Here is a 19,419-nt window from a genome sequence, read left to right on the forward strand (position 1 = left end):
CATCACTGAGTTCATTCGCAACTGTCACTACATTACTTTTAGCATCATTTTGAGTTTATTAGCAATTCTTATGACATCACTGTAGCATCATTTTAACGTTAGTTTCAACTCTTCCTACATTACCGTCAGCATCATTTTGAGTTTTTTTAGCAATTTTTCCAACATCACTGTCGCATTATTTTTAGGTTCGTAGCAACTCTTACTACATGACTGTCAGCATCACTTTGAGGTTATTCGAAACTTTCACTACATTACTATTAGCATCATTTTGAGTACATTAGCAATTCTTACTCCATTACTGTCGCATCATTTTGAGATCATTAGCAATTCTTCCGACATCACTGTCGCATTATTTTGAGGTTCGTAGCAACTTTTACTACATCACTGTCGCATTATTTTTAGGTTCGTAGCAACTCTTACTACATGACTGTCAGCATCACTTTGAAGTTATTCAAAACTTTCACTACATTACATTTAGCATCAATTTGAGTACATTCGCACTTCTTACTCCATTACTGTTAGCATCATGTTGAGTTCATTGGCAATTCTTCCGAAATCACTGTCGCATTATTTTGAGGTTTTTCGAAACACTTACTACATTACTGTAAGCATCAATGAGTTGATTAGCAACTATCACTACATTACTTTTAGCATCATTTTGAGTTTGTTAGCAATTCTTACGACATCACTGTAGCATTAAATTGAGTTCATTAGCAACTCTTACTACATGACTGTCAGCATCACTTTGAAGTTGTTCGAAACACTTACTACATGACTGTCAGCATCACTTTGAGGTTGTTCGAAACTCTTACTACATTACTGTAAGCATCAATGAGTTGATTAGCAACTATCACTACATTACTTTTAGCATCATTTTAAGTTCATTAGCAATTCTTACGACATCACTGTCCCATCAGTTTGAGATCATTACCAATTCTTCTGACATCACTTTCGCATTATTTTGAGGTTCGTAGCAACTCTAACCACATGACTGTCAGCATCGCTTCGAGGTTATTCGAAACTTTCACTACATTACTATTAGCATCATTTTGAGTACATTAGCAATTCTTACTCCATTACTGTTGCATCATTTTGAGATCATTAGCAATTCTTCCGACATCACTGTCGCATTATTTTTAGGTTCGGAGCAACTCTTACTGCATTACTGTTGCATTATTTTAAGGTTCGTACCAACTCTTAGCACATGACTGTCAGCATCACTTTGAGGTTGTTCAAAACACTTACTACATTACTGTAAGCATCACTGAGTTTATTAGCAACTATCACTACATTACTGTTAGCGTCATTTTGAGTTTATTAGCAATTCATAGACATCACTGTAGCATTAAATTGAGGTTAGTAGCAACTCTTACTACATGACTTTCAGCATCACTTTGAGGTTGTTTGAAACACTTACTACATTACTGTAAGCATCACTGAGTTTATTAGCAACTATCACTACATTACTGTTAGCGTCATTTTGAGTTTATTAGCAATTCATAGACATCACTGTAGCATTAAATTGAGGTTAGTAGCAACTCTTACTAAATGACTGTCAGCGTCACTTTGAGGTTGTTCGAAACACTGACTACATTACTGTAAGCATCACTGAGTTGATTAGCAACTATCACTACATTACTTTTAGCATCATTTTGAGTTTATTAGCAACTATCACTACATTACTGTTAGCGTCATTTTGAGTTTATTAGCAATTCATAGACATCACTGTAGCATTAAATTGAGGTTAGTAGCAACTCTTACTACATGACTGTCAGCATCACTTTGAGGTTGTTTGAAACACTTACTACATTACTGTAAGCATCACTGAGTTTATTAGCAACTATCACTACATTACTGTTAGCGTCATTTTGAGTTTATTAGCAATTCATAGACATCACTGTAGCATTAAATTGAGGTTAGTAGCAACTCTTACGACATGACTGTCAGCATCACTTTGAGGTTGTTTGAAACACTTACTACATTACTGTCAGCATCACTTTGAGTTCATTAGCAATTCTCATTACATTACTGTTAGCATCACTTTGAGGTTAGTAGCAACTCTTACGACATGACTGTCAGCATCACTTTGAGGTTGTTCGAAACACTTACTACATTACTGTAAGCATCACTGAGTTTATTTGCAACTATCACTACGATACTGTTAGCATCGTTTTGAGTTCAATAGCAATTCTTACAACATCACTTTCAGCATCATTTTTAATTTACTCGCAACTCAAACCACATGACTGTCAGCATCACTTTGAGGTTATTCGAAACTTTCACTCCATTACTGTTAGCATCATTTTGAGTTTATTAGCAATTCATAGACATCACTGTAGCATTAAATTGAGGTTAGTAGCAACTCTTACTAAATGACTGTCAGCGTCACTTTGAGGTTGTTCGAAACACTGACTAAATTACTGTAAGCATCACTGAGTTGATTAGCAACTATCACTACATTACTTTTAGCATCATTTTGAGTTTATTAGCAACTATCACTACATTACTGTTAGCGTCATTTTGAGTTTATTAGCAATTCATAGACATCACTGTAGCATTAAATTGAGGTTAGTAGCAACTCTTACGACATGACTGTCAGCATCACTTTGAGGTTGTTCGAAACACTTACTACATTACTGTAAGCATCACTGAGTTTATTTGCAACTATCACTACGATACTGTTAGCATCGTTTTGAGTTCAATAGCAATTCTTACAACATCACTTTCAGCATCATTTTTAATTTACTCGCAACTCAAACCACATGACTGTCAGCATCACTTTGAGGTTATTCGAAACTTTCACTCCATTACTGTTAGCATCATTTTGAGTTCATTAGCAATTCTTACTACATCACTGTCACATCATTTGAGATCACTAGCAATTCTTCCGACATCACTGTCGCATTATTTTGAGGTTCGAAGCAACTCTTACTACATGACTATCAGCATCACTTTGAGGTTGTTCGAAACTTTCACTCCATTACTGTTAGCATCATTTTGAGTTCATTAGCAATTCTTACTAAATCAGTGTCGCATCATTTTGAGATCTTTAGCAATTCTTCTGACATCAGTCGCATTATTTTGAGGTTCGTAGCAACTCTTACTACATGACCGTCAGCATCATTTTGAGGTTATTCGAAACTTTCACTCCATTACTGTTAGCATCATTTTGAGTTCATTAGCAATTCTTACTACATCACTGTCGCATCATTTTGAGATCATTAGCAATTCTTCCGACATCACTGTCACATTATTTTTAGCTTCGTAGCAACTCTTAGTACATGACTTTCAGCATCACTTTGAGGTTGTTCGAAATGTTCACTCCATTACTGTTAGCATCATTTTGAGTTAATTAGCAATTCTTACTAAATCACTGTCGCATCATTTTGAGATCTTTAGCAATTCTTCTGACATCACTGTCGCATTATTTTGAGGTTCGTAGCAACTCTTACTACATGACTGTCAGCATCACTTTGAGGTTTTTCGAAACACTTACTACATTACTGTAAGCATCACTGAATTGATTAGCAACTATCACTACATTACTGTTAGCTTCATTTTGAGTTAATTAGCTATTCTTCCGATACACTGTCGCAATATTTTGAGGTTCGTAGCAACTTTTACCACATCACCGTTGTTTTATTTTGAGGTTCGAAGCAACTCTTACTACTTTACTGTTAGCATAATTTTGAGTCTATTAGCAATTCTTAAGACATCACTGTCGCATTAAATTGAGTTCATTAGCAACTCTTACTACAAGACTGTCAGCATCACTTTGAAGTTGTTGAAAACACTTACTACATGACTGTCAGCATCACTTTCAGGTTGTTGGAAACTCTTACTACATTACTGTAAGCATCACTGAGTTGATTAGCAACTATCACTACATAACTGTTAGCATCATTTTGAGTTTATTAGCAATTACTCCGACATCACTTTCGCAATATTTTGAGGTTCGTGGCAACTTTTACTACATTACTGTCACATTATTTTGAGGTTCGTAGCAACTCTTACTACATGACTGTCAGCATCACTTTGAGGTTGTTTGAAACACTTACTACATTACTGCAAGCATCACTGACTTGATTAGCAACTATCACTACATTACTGTTAGCATCATTTTAAGTTCATTTGCAATTCTTCTGACATCACAGTCGCATTATTTTGAGGTTCGTAGCAACTATCACTACATTACTGTCAGCATCATTTTGAGTTCATTAGCAATTCTTACTAAATCACTGTCGCATCATTTTGAGATCATTAGCAATTCTTCTGAAATCACTGTCGCATTACTTTGAGGTTATTAGCAACTCTTACTACATTACTGTCTGCATCATTTTTAGGTTACTTGAAACTCTAACCACATGAGTGTCAGCATCACTTAGTTTATTAGCAACTATCACTACATTACTGTTCGCATCATTTTGAGTTCATTAGCAATGTGGGGCTTTGATTGGGAATTGTAAGAAAAATCACTGAATGAACAACACAAACACAGACTGTGTCTGAAATTCCACACCTGCACCCGACTCAAAATGAAAAACCAGTGTGGACTCAATTGTATCCACTAACCATACTGATTCTGGAGAAATTTCTTTGTGTGTTTTGATGGACGCGAGCCAAGTAGAAATTTCCCACAATGTAATAGGGCGGCGTTTGGTCAGTGTTGAGCAGGCGTCAGTCTGACAATGATGTCATTTTATTGTGTCATCACCTGACCAGACCCAAAAGTAGGCTCAGGTATCAGTTTCTTCTCAATGCTAATGTCTGCTAGCTTAGTCTGCTACTTTGATGGCTCTGCCTGCTCAAAGGTCCAGACCCCTGGATGTGGTGGTTCCTACCTGAACGTAGATTCTGTCAGCTCATGTTGTTAAATCAACTCACCAGGAACACCAGTAGATTTCAATGGACTGACAATGAGTCTCATTGAATGGGTGTCTCGTCCAACGAGAAACAATCAGTCTCAGGTTGAAGCTCATCAATGAGGTCTTGTGGATCAGTGGCTTGCATGAATGAATGAGTTGGAAGACTTCTTGGAAATTAAAGAGGATTTAATACAATGAAGAAAACCCTTAAGACAGAGTGATAATTCCAGCAGAGTAATTAAGGCCCATATTGAGTAGCAGGTATGAATTAGCCTGGATTTATCTGAGCTTCAAGTAGACGGCTAAGAGGCAGGTGGAAAGGTGTGTAGGATGAACGATGGTGACCTCCAACCAAATGAAGAGGACTGAGTGGAGGCTGACCAGCTCTACGGAGTCAGGCGGAGTTTGGCAGCGACACAGGAGTCCAGGCCTGAATCGGTGAAAACCAACGTAACCGGCTTACGTTCTCAGCTGGATTCTCCCATCGATGTACGACGCCTCTCCAACGAACTGGTGGGAGGACGGCCTCCAAAGCCTCCACCTCGTCGACCGTGGCTCCCGCTGAGATTCGCTCGATGAAGAAGGGAAGCGCGTTGATGGGCTACCCTCTGGTCTCAGGCTGCTGGCTGCCTGGACTAAGCTGCTCTTCTCCAACACAAAGGTGGCTTCTCTCTCTTCAAGGCTCACAGGAGGTCAAGAGTGTAGCGACCGTGAGCCGAGATCGATGATGAATTACAAAAATAGAAAATCAAAAAATAAATTAGAGGAATAGAAAAGAAAAGGGGGAGGAGCCGGACCAGCTGCTCTAGGAGCTCACACACAAAGGGCAGAAACAAGAAGCACTGAAGAGAGCGCCAGCAGTGGATGGTGCCACCACTGTTACAGTAAACTGGTCCGCCTCAGAGCAGTGACCTTTGACCTGTGAGGGGTTGTTGGCCAATCAGCACACTTTGCTGTCTTCAGTCCTTCTCAGATATCAACAAATGAAGCTGGTTGAACAGACAGCAATCATCATCACTCAGAGACATCACCTAGAGAGGAAGACTGCTCCGAGTTCTGACAATGACAGTGAAGAGGCAAGGAGAGCTGGACAACCACAGACAGTGAAACATTCGGAACATCATGTTGATACACGTGTGTGTGTGTGTGTGTGTGTGTGTGTGTGTCAGAATCGGAATCAGAATCTTTTATTTTCGTTGTACGGGGGGGGGGGGGGTACAGTGACAATAGTTAGAGCGCTCTTCCAGAGCCACCGTGCCCCACAGAATGCAGATACAAAGAAAAGATAGAAAAGATAAAAGCAAGATAAAAGACACTGTTAGAACAGAAAGATCCATAAACCCACCAACCAGAGGTGTGTCTGGTACAGATGTGGAATTATTGGCTCATACAATGTTGAGGACACTGGAAGAAGACAAACAAAAAAGGCTGGTGTGATCCAGACCTTCATCAAAAATGGTCCTGGAGAACTGTTCAATGTGTCAGGACTTCTGTCCATTGTCTTCTGCTTATCCTGTTCAGGGTCATGGAGGGGGTGGAGCCTATCCCAGCAGCTTTTGGGCGACAGGCCGTGTTCACCCTGGACAGGTCACCAGTCCATCACAGGGCCAACACATCTACAGACAAACATTCCAAGCCAGACTCAGGAGGATCTCTCCACCCTACAGACTGTAAAGGAACCATCAAAGATGGCAGTTGGAGTTCTGTGGATCTGTGCTGGATTCCTCGTGCTCACGGACCAGAAGTCTGTCTGAAATACTGCACTGATTGATGATCTTTTCATGAATCTGGAAAAGCTTCTAAAATGAAAGGAAAACAATCCTATCTTCTTCATGTCTCAAGCCAAATCAAACCAAGAGTTCTTTTATCATATTTTTTTAACCGGACATCTGCTTTGACTGGTTGGTTGTTGAAAGAGAGCAGGACAGGACAGACAGCAGAAGACAAATATAGAGAAGGAAAGACAAAAGACAGAGAGAAAGGAGGGAGAGAATGACAAAAAGATGGGAACAAGATGAGGGTGAAAGACAAGCAGAGAGAAAGACAGAGGGACAGGGGGATGAAAGACAGACACGCAACCAACAACAGCAGCAGCAATAATAGTAAACTAGCTGCCAATGATAACGTCTCCTGGTCGCTGAAGCAATCAACTTCATAATAGGAGGATTGAAGAGCCAGGAAATAAAATATTAGCACAATACTGATGTGAATGTTCGTGCAATACTGAGAACACTGATATGTAGACGACTAGTAGGGGCGGCACGGTGGTGCAAGAAGACAAACAAAAAAGGCTGGTGTGATCCAGACCTTCATCAAAAATGGTCCTGGAGAACTGTTCAATGTGTCAGGACTTCAGAAGCTCCAATCCTCTCTAAGGTCCAGTGAGAGTGGAAGAGATTATAAATGAGAGAAGCAGGGCCCTCACTCAGAACTGAACCAGCTCAGTTGGGAGAGCCTTAGACTGAAGATCTAAAGGTCCCTGATCCGATCCCAGGTTTCAGCAGAGGAGCAGCATTGACTTTACTTTCCAGTGGAGGAACTGCAGACATGAAGGAAACTAACATCTTGTCCTGTGCATTCTTGTGACATTCAGGACATTTTTGGAGCCTCTTGTTGGATTTTGCCACAGAGAATCAGAGCCAATCAAAAGCATGGTGGACTTTAACATGGAGGACTGAACAAGTCAAGAAAGCATCAGTTTGACCTTCACAGGTGTTTCTGTTCCTGTCTCAATGCTGTAGAAAGAACCTGAGGAGCTCAGACGGTAGAGCATCAGACTTTTAATCTGAGGGTCCAGGGTTCAAGTCCCTGTTCAGGTGCTGTGGAGGTTCCAGTGTTTGACAACATGGTACTGGATGAAGTTTAGTGTTGAACAAACTGTCATCATCAAAAGTAGAAGTGTTCTTGTCTTGCCACTGTGAGACTGTCGCTAGAAAACTGACCAACAGTAATAAACAATAATTTCATGTGGCATGCAATTAACAAAACACCTACACTGATGGTCGAGGGGGGGGGGGTGGAGCCTATCCCAGCATCTACGGGCCAGAGGCGGGGTTCACCCTGGACAGGTCACCAGTCCATCACAGGGTCAGCACACAGAGACGAACAACCATTTATACCTACGGTCAATTTAGAGTGTCCAATCAGCCTCGTCCCCAATTACATGTCTTTGGACAGTGGGAAGGAGCCGGAGTACCAGAGAGAACCCACGCATTCATGGGGAGAACATGCAGACTCTACACAGAAAGATTCCCCACCCGAGCCTGGACTCAAACCAGAACCTTCTTGCTGTGAGGCCACAGTGCTCACCACTGCACCATCATGCAGCCATGCTCTCTTCTACTTTCCTCAATTGTGTTTCTTTCATGTCCTCCTGAGATCAAAGACAGAATTCTAGTTACTGTCAAAGCCCTGATGACATCATCAGGAATTCTGACTTTGATCTGGAGACTCTTGCTTTAATCTGAATTTGATCTGACTAATGTATTAGTTTAGGTTGCATGATACCGTCCACCTCATTTCTCCTGATGGACTGGTGACCTGTCCAGGGTGAACCCTGCCTCTTGAACAACGTCACCTGGGATCGCCCCCCCCCCCCCCCCCCGTGACCCTTAAAGGATAAGAACAGAAAGTGGATGGAGGGATGGACTCAACACTGAAATCAGCTGATCTGATCCACATTCTAATGTTTCCTGTCCCTCTTTCGGAGTCAGTCAGAATAGTAGTGTATATAATAATGTATATCCAACCTTGTAGTATCTTTCCAAAGCTTTTAGTATTTCTTCTTGTTTCTACTTGTAGTTTTAGTGTCTGGATCTTTTCTTTTGATGTCCTGCTGTCTGCTCTTTGCTTTTGGAGCTTCCTTCAACAACTACCAGGCCTCCTGGGTACTGTAGGAAACATGGTCAAGTTCTTCTGACTTCTCCAGGAACGTCCTGCTCACATTGGTCTGTCTTCATTTTGACTCCTCCCACTGCCACAATGACCAGCCTTTATACTCTTGGTGACTGGGGCCCTGGTTGCTGCAGGCCTCAACACCAGCCTGTGGTTGTGAGCAGGGCAGAACAGAACTGACAGTATCTCCCATGCAGGACCTGGGTCAGCGCCTGGTGCCAGCTGGGGCACCGCTTTAACCTGGACCCCTAGAGGATCTTCTCCAGGAACTGGCCTTTTTGGTTCCATCAAGGCCTGAGAGGATGGTGAAGAGTGATCCTCCACCAGGCAGCACAGTCAGCAGCAGCCATTTTGTTCCACTAGAATCAAGTATGATAGTGACAGACTGGTGAGTACTTGCTAACTAACACTTCCTGTTTTTCCTGCTATTCTTCCATGAATGTGCTCATGTTGGCTGGTCCCCAACCACAGTTTCAAAGCCATGATGACATCTTTCATCAACAATCAGACTTATTTTTTTCTCTATTAGGACAAATAAGGTTTCAACTGACATGGCTGGCCAACGTCCTGGAGTTCATTCAGCCTGGAGAACCAGGTGCTGGTTCCTTCTTTTACCAGGCAGGAACGGGCAGCAGATCCAAGATCAGTAGGTGAAGATGTCTGCTTTGACTGGTAGGAGGAAAGAGAGCAGGAGAGCTGGTCAGAGACAAAGACAGATCATGAAGAAGGAGTGCTGTATTCTGCTAGCACATGCTAGTGACAGTCAGAGATCAGGAGTCTCAGCAGGGAAAGATTCATGTCTTATTTCAGAGGACAATTGGACGTTCACTGGAAGACTGTGAATGTTTGAGGGTCAGAGGTGAAAAGAGGACAAGTGCACCTGTTGTGTGTGATGGGGCACCAGCATGGAGGAAGTTGTCAAACATTTTGAGCGAAAAAGCATGAATCTTCAAGTAAAGAATTAAAATGATTTAGTTCACAATGAGGTCTCTGTCATAAAACAAAAGGAACAACTGACTCCCTCACCATTTCCACCCTCTTCAACAGATTCACATTTCAAAACAACCAGGTTTATTTTGTTCCCTTCTTTTAGCAGAGGATGGTTTTGATCCATCCACCTCTGGGTTCTGGGCCCAGCACGCTTCCTCTGTAAATCCATATTTTGGGTTCTGGCTTGTTCTGCTTTTCATTTTGTGTTTGTATTAAAGTTCTGTTGCTTAAAAAAAGAGTTTTTTGCCTTTTTAAAAACACACACACACACACACACACACACACTACAGCCAAGCATATAGAATGATACAGTCTGAGGTGGTTTTGACTGGTCGGCACCAATGTGCACTGTTTGGCACTGAAGTCATGTGACTGAAGTCATCCAGTCATGTGACTGAAGTCATCCATTCATGTCAGTGATGTCACTCTGCAGGACTGTCACTGCCGTCTCATTCTAGAAAAGAATCCAGACTCCACCTGTGGCTCCATGATAACTGATGGACCTCTGGTTGGAGGCTGGACGATGATGTTTGGTCTGGGGGGGTTAAGATGGTGGGGCTGTTTCAGTTCTAGTGCTGAAGGCTTTCACCATGACAGTCAGACTCTCCTCTGTCCTTCATGGTCCCTCAAATGTGCAGTGTGGACCTCACACACTGAATTTAGCCTGAAAACTCTTCATGAACAGCAGGAGACTCAGAGTCTCTGTGGCGTTCGGCTGTTAACAGAGAGGCTGGTGGTTGGAGCCCCCCAGGGACCAGGACCAGGCTCTACTGGTGCTGAGGACTCAGTTGATCAGCTGCTGAGTTGCTACTTGATGTCAGCATTGGTCTGTTTCATCCTGAGTAGTTTGATCCTAGCAGAGTCGCTGCATCAATGATCTGAATGTGGACGGACAGACTGACCCTCCACAGCAGACGCCTGTCACAGATCTCTGGATGAGACACTTTGAGGTAAAGCCAGGTTCTGCCAGTCCCACTCACATGTTTCAATCACATGTTCAGAGATGGGTTTGTTGTTCCTGAATCCATTTCTTATTTTCTGATCACCTTGTGGATTGTTCATCATTCTCCTCATCACCATGCTTTAGGTTGCAGTACGAACACCTGAGTTAGTCTGGGGTTGCAGGAATCATACAGCATCCAGATAATAGCAGGCTGAAACATTTATTTAAAAGAGTTTAACATGGTTACACACACACACACACACACACACACACACACGTGTATCAACATGATGTTCCGAATGTTTCACTGTCTGTGGTTGTCCAGCTCTCCTTGCCTCTTCACTGTCATTGTCAGAACTCGGAGCAGTCTTCCTCTCCAGGTGATGTCTCTGAGTGATGATGATTGCTGTCTGTTCAACCAGCTTCATTTGTTGATATCTGAGAAGGACTGAAGACAGCAAAGTGTGCTGATTGGCCAACAACCCCTCACAGGTCAAAGGTCACTGCTCTGAGGCGGACCAGTTTACTGTAACAGTGGTGGCACCATCCACTGCTGGCGCTCTCTTCAGTGCTTCTTGTTTCTGCCCTTTGTGTGTGAGCTCCTAGAGCAGCTGGTCCGGCTCCTCCCCCTTTTCTTTTCTATTCCTCTAATTTATTTTTTGATTTTCTATTTTTGTAATTCATCATCGATCTCGGCTCACGGTCGCTACACTCTTGACCTCCTGTGAGCCTTGAAGAGAGAGAAGCCACCTTTGTGTCGGAGAAGAGCAGCTTAGTCCAGGCAGCCAGCAGCCTGAGACCAGAGGGTAGCCAATCAACGCGCTTCCCTTCTTCATCGAGCGAATCTCAGCGGGAGCCACGGTCGACGAGGTGGAGGCTTTGGAGGCCGTCCTCCCACCAGTTCGTTGGAGAGGCGTCGTACATCGATGGGAGAATCCAGCTGAGAACGTAAGCCGGTTACGTTGGTTTTCACCGATTCAGGCCTGGACTCCTGTGTCGCTGCCAAACTCCGCCTGACTCCGTAGAGCTGGTCAGCCTCCACTCAGTCCTCTTCATTTGGTTGGAGGTCACCATCGTTCATCCTACACACCTTTCCACCTGCCTCTTAGCCGTCTACTTGAAGCTCAGATAAATCCAGGCTAATTCATACCTGCTACTCAATATGGGCCTTAATTACTCTGCTGGAATTATCACTCTGTCTTAAGGGTTTTCTTAATTGTATTAAATCCTCTTTAATTTCCAAGAAGTCTTCCAACTCATTCATTCATGCAAGCCACTGATCCACAAGACCTCATTGATGAGCTTCAACCTGAGACTGATTGTTTCTCGTTGGACGAGACACCCATTCAATGAGACTCATTGTCAGTCCATTGAAATCTACAGGTGTTCCTGGTGAGTTGATTTAACAACATGAGCTGACAGACTCTACATTCAGGTAGGAACCACCACATCCAGGGGTCTGGACCTTTGAGCAGGCAGAGCCATCAAAGTAGCAGACTAAGCTAGCAGACATTAGCATTGAGAAGAAACTGATACCTGAGCCTACTTTTGGGTCTGGTCAAGTGATGACACAATAATATGACATCATTGTCAGACTGACGCCTGCTCAACACTGACCAAACGCCGCCCTATTGTATTGTGGGAAATTTCTGCTTGGCTCGCGTCCATCAAAACACACAAAGAAATTTCTCCAGAATCAGGATTGACAGTGGATACAATTGATTCCACACTGGTTTCGGGTGCAGGTGTGGAATTTCAGACACAGTCTGTGTTTGTGTTGTTCATTCAGTGATTTTTCTTACAATTCCCAATCAAAGCCCCACATTGCTAATGAACTCAAAATGATGCTAACAGTAATGTAGTGATAGTTGCTAATAAACTAAGTGATGCTGACAGTAATGTAGTAAGAGTTGCTTCGAACCTCAAAGTAATGCGACAGTGATTTCAGAAGAATTGCTAATGATCTCAAAATGATGCGACAGTGATGTCGTAAGAATTGCTAATAAACTCAAAACGATGCAAACAGTAATGTAGTGATAGTTGCTAATAAACTCAGTGATGCTTACAGTCATGTAGTAAGAGTTGCTACGAACCTCAAAATAATGCAAGAATAATGTAGTAAGAGTTGCTAAAAACCACAAAATAATGCGACTGTGATGTCGGAAGAATTGCTCATGATCTCAAAATGATGCGACGGTAATCTAGTAAGAGCTGCTAATAAATTCAAAATGATGCTAACAGTAATGTAGTGAAAGTTTCGAATAACCTCAAAGTGATGCTGACAGTCATGTGGTAAGAGTTGCTACGAACCTCAAAATAATGCAAGAATAATGTAAGAGTTGCTAAAAACCACAAAATAATGCGACTGTGATGTCGGAAGAATTGCTCATGATCTCAAAATGATGCGACGGTAATCTAGTAAGAGCTGCTAATAAATTCAAAATGATGCTAACAGTAATGTAGTGAAAGTTTCGAATAACCTCAAAGTGATGCTGACAGTCATGTGGTTAGAGTTTCGAGTAACCTAAAAATGATGCGGACAGTAATGTATTAAGAGTTGCTAATAACCTCAAAATAATGCGACAGTGATTTCAGAAAAATTTCTAATGAACTCAAAATGATGCTAACAGTAACGTAGTGATAGTTGCTAATAAACTCAGTGATACTTACAATAATGTAGTAAGAGTTTCAAACTCCCTCAAAATGATGCTGACAGTCATGTAGTAAGAGTTGCTACTAAACTCAAAATAATGCGACAGTGATGTCGGAAGAGTTGCTAATGAACTCAAAATGATGCTACAGTGATGTAGTAAGAGATGCTAAAAAACTAAAAATGATGCTGATGGTAATGTAGGAAGAGTTGAAACTAACGTTAAAATTATGCTACACTGTTGTCATAAGAATTGCTAATACACTCAAAATGATGCTTACAGTAATGTAGTTAGTGTTTCGAACTACCTCAAAGTGATGCTGACAGTCATGTAGTCAGAGTTGCTACGAACCTCAAAATAATGCGACAGTGATGTTGGAAGAATTGCTAATGGTCTCAAAATGATGCGACAGTGATGTTGTAAGAATTGCTAATGATATCAAAATGATGTGACGGTCATGTAGTAAGAATTGCTAATGAACTCAAAATAATGCCAACAGTAATGTAGCGATAGTTGCTAATAAACTCAGTGATGCTTACAGTAATGTCGTAAGTGTTTCGAACTACCTCAAAGTGATGCTGACAGTCATGTAGTAAGAGTTGCTACGAACCTCAAAATAATGCGACAGTGATGTCGGAAGAACTGCTAAGGAACTCAAAATGATGCTAACTGTAATGTCGTGAAAGTTTCGAATAACCTCAAAGTGATGCTGACAGTCATGCAGTAAGAGTTGCTACGAACCTCAAAATAATGCGACAGTGATGTCAGAAGAATTGCTAATGATCTCAAAATGATGCGACAGTGATGTAGTGAAAGTTTCGAATAACCTCAAAGTGATGCTGACAGTCACCTGGTTAGAGTTGCGAGTAACCTAAAAATGATGCTGAGAGTAATGTAGTAAGAGTTGCTAATAACCTCAAAATAATGCTACAGTGATGTCGGAAGAATTGTTAATGAACTCAAAGTGATGCTGACAGTCATGTAGTGATAGTTGCTAATAAACTCAGTTATGCTTACAGTAACGTAGTAAGTGTTTTGAACAACCTCAAAGTGAAGCTGACAGTCATGTAGTAAGAGTTGCTACTAACCTCAAAATTATACTACGGTGATGTCGTAACAATTGCTAATGATCTCAAAATGATGCTACAGTGATGCCGGAAGAATTGCTAATGAATTCAAGAATGATGCTGACAGTAATGTAGTGATAGTTGCTAATAAACTCAAAGTGATGCTGACAGTAATTTATGAAGAGTTGCTAAAAACCTTAAAATAATGACACAGTAATGTAGTAAGAGTTGCTATGAAACTAAAAATAATGCAACAGTGATGTAAGAAGAATTGCTAATGATCTGAGATGAGAGTCAGGGTTTTCCAAGTTGATCTCCTCCCACGCATGAATTCTCTCTGGTATCCTTCCACTTACTGCGAAGACGAGCCGTGGATGTATTGTCCTGAGCCCAGGGCTTGTCAGATACCATGACCCTCAACTAAATGTGGCAGAAACCCTGCCCTCTTCATTTAGGGCTGGAAGGTGTGAGAGATACTGGGAGCTCATCGAGGCTACGTCCTCCGCGGTCTCCTCAGGCTGGCCAGCACAAGAGGAGACCGCCAACTGGCCAGGAAAGGCGGTCACCGTTGTTGTTGTTGCCACCGTGGTCGGCCTTTCTTTCTTTCTTTCCTTTTTTCACACGATCACAGGGGAGAGCGCGGACGCAGTCCCCCACTGTCAGAAATTATGCAGTTGAGATTCCCACATTTGGGGAATTCACCAGGGTCAGCACAGCCCCAGTGCAATGGCTGAGCCTCACCCGGGGAGAACCACCTTGCTGATCATGGTATCTCCCCTGCCAGGTAAGTATGACTCGCTGAGCTTAGGAACAGACATGAGCTCCAGGGACACAGCCTTCTGACTGACAGGCAGGGAGGCCGACACAGCGCCTGATCTTTCCTACCTTGTGCCAATCTGCCGCGTGCGCAGCCCCCTTTGTTTCTCACAACGATGCCGGATGTCGGATATCCCAAGCCCGGGAAGCTCAGGCACATTGAAGGTTCAGGTCTTTCAGAGTGCATTCCAAAGCCTTTTGGGAAAGGCTCAGAGAGCAGTGCCGTCAGCGGACCTCCATCCTTATCTGGAGTGCAAACGGAGCCACAACTTGACGCCCAGCGGCAGCGCGGGCGGAAATCCAGCCCCGGCCTCATGTGCAGCACTCGAGAGTTGGCCTGAAGAGCACGGGATTTGCGCCTGACAAAAGGGGAGGGGCCCGCACTGTTCCTGGAAGGCCATTGCGGCCGCAGGCTGAGGAAAAGCTGCAGTGCAGGAGGAAAATCCTGGTCCGGCTTTGGGTGGAGCAGGTGAGCGAGTGCCTGGCGGAGGCTTGTTTTATTTCCGACGAGAAATGCGGGGCATTGCACCACTCCTGGAAACACTGCAATACCAGGTTGATGCGTGGAAAGGACGAAGCAAGCTCCCGTTCCATCTCCCTGTTCCAAAAAGCAATTTAATATATGGTTCCCGGATAGGGAACGTACCAGATATTAAACTGATAAGAACAGATACTACACTTGATCTTAGCCAAAAGGCCGAGAAGCGATGCTTGTCAGCCACCCGACGTGAGAGCCAGCACCCCCGGTACAGCCAATCCCGGCCGCGGCTGTGGGCAGGAACTGCAACATTTTGGGTGGCGACACAAAATGCAGTGCCATAAACACTACATCTGGCACACTGGTTGTCCCCACTGCTATCCAAAGCAAAGGCAATCGGTGCCTTCACCCTGCTATGCTAGTGGGGCGACTCAAAGTAAAACAAAGCGGTGTTCAAAGCCACAAGCCAGCGACTCATCCTGGAGTCGGGGTTTTCCAAGTTGATCTCCTCCCACGCATGAATTCTCTGGTATCATTCCACTTACTGCGAAGACGAGCCGTGGATGTATTGTCCTGAGCTCAGGGCTTGTCAGATACCATGACCCTCAACTAAATGTGGCAGAAACCCTGCCCTCTTCATTTAGGGCTGGAAGGTGTGAGAGATACTGGGAGCTCATCGAGGCTACGTCCTCCGCGGTCTCCTCAGGCTGGCCAGCACAAGAGGAGACCGCCAACTGGCCGGGACAGGCGGTCACCGTTGTTGTTGTTGCCGCCGTGGTCGGCCTTTCTTTCTTTCTTTCCTTTTTTCACACGATCACAGGGGAGAGCGCGGACGCAGTCCCCCGCTGTCAGAAATTATGCAGTTGAGATTCCCACATTTGGGGAATTCACCAGGGTCAGCACAGCCCCAGTGCAATGGCTGAGCCTCACCCGGGGAGAACCTCCTTGCTGATCATGGTATCTCCCCTGCCAGGTAAGTATGACTCGCTGAGCTTAGGAACAGACATGAGCTCCAGGGACACAGCCTTCTGACTGACAGGCAGGGAGGCCGACACAGCGCCTGATCTTTCCTACCTTGTGCCAATCTGCCGCGTGCGCAGCCCCCTTTGTTTCTCACAACGATGCCGGATGTCGGATATCCCAAGCCCGGGAAGCTCAGGCACATTGAAGGTTCAGGTCTTTCAGAGTGCATTCCAAAGCCTTTTGGGAAAGGCTCCGAGAGCAGTGCCGTCAGCGGACCTCCATCCTTATCTGGAGTGCAAACGGAGCCACAACTTGACGCCCAGCGGCAGCGCGGGCGGAAATCCAGCCCCGGCCTCATGTGCAGCACTCGAGAGTTGGCCTGAAGAGCACGGGATTTGCTCCTGACAAAAGGGGAGGGGCCCGCACTGTTCCTGGAAGGCCATTGCGGCCGCAGGCTGAGGAAAAGCTGCAGTGCAGGAGGAGAACCCTGGTCCGGCTTTGGGTGGAGCAGGTGAGCGAGTGCCTGGCGGAGGCTTGTTTTATTTCCGACGAGAAATGCGGGGCATTGCACCACTCCTGGAAACACTGCAATACCAGGTTGATGCGTGGAAAGGACGGAGCAAGCTCCCGTTCCATCTCCCTGTTCCAAAAAGCAATTTAATATATGGTTCCCGGATAGGGAACGTACCAGATATTAAACTGATAAGAACAGATACTACACTTGATCTTAGCCAAAAGGCCGAGAAGCGATGCCTGTCAGCCACCCGACGTGAGAGCCAGCACCCCCGGTACAGCCAATCCCGGCCGCGGCTGTGGGCAGGAACTGCAACATTTTGGGTGGCGACACAAAATGCAGTGCCATAAACACTACATCTGGCACACTGGTTGTCCCCACTGCTATCCAAAGCAAAGGCAATCGGTGCCTTCACCCTGCTATGCTAGTGGGGCGACTCAAAGTAAAACAAAGCGGTGTTCAAAGCCACAAGCCAGCGACTCATCCTGGAGTCGGGGTTTTCCAAGTTGATCTCCTCCCACGCATGAATTCTCTGGTATCATTCCACTTACTGCGAAGACGAGTCGTGGATGTATTGTCCTGAGCTCAGGGCTTGTCAGATACCATGACCCTCAACTAAATGTGGCAGAAACCCTGCCCTCTTCATTTAGGGCTGGAAGGTGTGAGAGATACTGGGAGCTCATCGAGGCTACGTCCTCCGCGGTCTCCTCAGGCTGGCCAGCACAAGAGGAGACCGCCAACTGGCCGGGACAGGCGGTCACCGTTGTTGTTGTTGCCGCCGTGGTCGGCCTTTCTTTCTTTCTTTCCTTTTTTCACACGATCACAGGGGAGAGCGCGGACGCAGTCCCCCACTGTCAGAAATTATGCAGTTGAGATTCCCACATTTGGGGAATTCACCAGGGTCAGCACAGCCCCAGTGCAATGGCTGAGCCTCACCCGGGGAGAACCACCTTGCTGATCATGGTATCTCCCCTGCCAGGTAAGTATGACTCGCTGAGCTTAGGAACAGACATGAGCTCCAGGGACACAGCCTTCTGACTGACAGGCAGGGAGGCCGACACAGCGCCTGATCTTTCCTACCTTGTGCCAATCTGCCGCGTGCGCAGCCCCCTTTGTTTCTCACAACAATGCCGGATGTCGGATATCCCAAGCCCGGGAAGCTCAGGCACATTGAAGGTTCAGGTCTTTCAGAGTGCATTCCAAAGCCTTTTGGGAAAGGCTCCGAGAGCAGTGCCGTCAGCGGACCTCCATCCTTATCTGGAGTGCAAACGGAGCCACAACTTGACGCCCAGCGGCAGCGCGGGCGGAAATCCAGCCCCGGCCTGATGTGCAGCACTCGAGAGTTGGCCTGAAGAGCACGGGATTTGCGCCTGACAAAAGGGGAGGGGCCCGCACTGTTCCTGGAAGGCCATTGCGGCCGCAGGCTGAGGAAAAGCTGCAGTGCAGGAGGAGAACCCTGGTCCGGCTTTGGGTGGAGCAGGTGAGCGAGTGCCTGGCGGAGGCTTGTTTTATTTCCGACGAGAAATGCGGGGCATTGCACCACTCCTGGAAACACTGCAATACCAGGTTGATGCGTGGAAAGGACGGAGCAAGCTCCCGTTCCATCTCCCTGTTCCAAAAAGCAATTTAATATATGGTTCCCGCATAGGGAACGTACCAGATATTAAACTGATAAGAACAGATACTACACTTGATCTTAGCCAAAAGGCCGAGAAGCGATGCCTGTCAACCACCCGACGTGAGAGCCAGCACCCCCGGTACAGCCAATCCCGGCCGCGGCTGTGGGCAGGAACTGCAACATTTTGGGTGGCGACACAAAATGCAGTGCCATAAACACTACATCTGGCACACTGGTTGTCCCCACTGCTATCCAAAGCAAAGGCAATCGGTGCCTTCACCCTGCTATGCTAGTGGGGCGACTCAAAGTAAAACAAAGCGGTGTTCAAAGCCACAAGCCAGCGACTCATCCTGGAGTCGGGGTTTTCCAAGTTGATCTCCTCCCACGCATGAATTCTCTGGTATCATTCCACTTACTGCGAAGACGAGCCGTGGATGTATTGTCCTGAGCTCAGGGCTTGTCAGATACCATGACCCTCAACTAAATGTGGCAGAAACCCTGCCCTCTTCATTTAGGGCTGGAAGGTGTGAGAGATACTGGGAGCTCATCGAGGCTACGTCCTCCGCGGTCTCCTCAGGCTGGCCAGCACAAGAGGAGACCGCCAACTGGCCGGGACAGGC

General features: G+C 45.0%; 6 non-coding genes across 6 annotated transcripts; all 6 read right to left on the reverse strand.

Annotated features, from left to right (window-relative positions):
• Positions 1–15,038: 15,038 nt before the first annotated feature.
• Positions 15,039–15,202, reverse strand: LOC147271295 (U1 spliceosomal RNA). Its single transcript, XR_015116569.1, has one exon. It is a non-coding gene; the product is annotated as a U1 spliceosomal RNA (small nuclear RNA).
• A 542-nt stretch (positions 15,203–15,744) lies between these two features.
• Positions 15,745–15,935, reverse strand: LOC147271296 (U2 spliceosomal RNA). The gene has a single exon (XR_015117282.1). It is a non-coding gene; the product is annotated as a U2 spliceosomal RNA (small nuclear RNA).
• A 586-nt stretch (positions 15,936–16,521) lies between these two features.
• LOC147271297 (U1 spliceosomal RNA) lies at positions 16,522–16,685 on the reverse strand. The gene has a single exon (XR_015116917.1). It is a non-coding gene; the product is annotated as a U1 spliceosomal RNA (small nuclear RNA).
• Positions 16,686–17,227: 542 nt separating this feature from the next.
• LOC147271298 (U2 spliceosomal RNA) lies at positions 17,228–17,418 on the reverse strand. Its single transcript, XR_015117142.1, has one exon. It is a non-coding gene; the product is annotated as a U2 spliceosomal RNA (small nuclear RNA).
• A 586-nt stretch (positions 17,419–18,004) lies between these two features.
• Positions 18,005–18,168, reverse strand: LOC147271299 (U1 spliceosomal RNA). The gene has a single exon (XR_015116571.1). It is a non-coding gene; the product is annotated as a U1 spliceosomal RNA (small nuclear RNA).
• A 542-nt stretch (positions 18,169–18,710) lies between these two features.
• Positions 18,711–18,901, reverse strand: LOC147271300 (U2 spliceosomal RNA). The gene has a single exon (XR_015117227.1). It is a non-coding gene; the product is annotated as a U2 spliceosomal RNA (small nuclear RNA).
• Between the last annotated feature and the right edge of the window lie 518 nt (positions 18,902–19,419).

The sequence above is a fragment of the Aulostomus chinensis genome, chromosome 1 (genome assembly GCF_037954235.1).
Source record: "Aulostomus chinensis isolate RoL2024-O1b breed Wild chromosome 1, RoL_Achi_v1.0, whole genome shotgun sequence".
Lineage (NCBI taxonomy): Eukaryota > Metazoa > Chordata > Actinopteri > Syngnathiformes > Aulostomidae > Aulostomus > Aulostomus chinensis.